The 393-nt window shown below is 49.9% G+C and overlaps 1 protein-coding gene across 1 annotated transcript in view; it reads right to left on the minus strand.

Annotated features, from left to right (window-relative positions):
- Positions 1-393, minus strand: part of DNAH14 (dynein, axonemal, heavy chain 14) — a 157,968-nt gene that overhangs the window by 64,429 nt on the left and 93,146 nt on the right. The gene's annotated exons all lie outside the window — the stretch shown is intronic.

The raw sequence follows: 393 nt of genomic DNA on the forward strand, positions 1-393 counted from the left end.
AACCTTCTGGCCCTTTAAATACAGTTCCTCATGTGGTGACCCAACCATAAAATTATTTTAGTTGCCACTTCATCACTGTCATGTTGCTACTGTGATGAATCGTCATGTAAATATCTGATAGGCAGGATGGTCTTAGGCGACCCCTGTGAAAGAGTCGTCTGACCACCAAAGGGGTCGCGACCCACAGGTTGAGAACCGCTGGTTAAGGAGACCTGAGATTCATTAAGACAAAACTGATTTCTGTTCATTTGAACCCATCAAGAAATACTTTTTTTCCCCGGGTCTAATAAGCTTCACCCACCCACCCACTGCTTCAGGCACGAGAGAAGCAGCCGTGGGTCCTGGTAGCAATGCCAGCACCGGGCCCTGTGGGGTCGGGAGGGGGCAGGAGGG

This window comes from Myotis davidii, unplaced genomic scaffold (assembly GCF_000327345.1).
Source record: "Myotis davidii unplaced genomic scaffold, ASM32734v1 scaffold174, whole genome shotgun sequence".
NCBI classification, from domain to species: Eukaryota; Metazoa; Chordata; class Mammalia; order Chiroptera; family Vespertilionidae; genus Myotis; species Myotis davidii.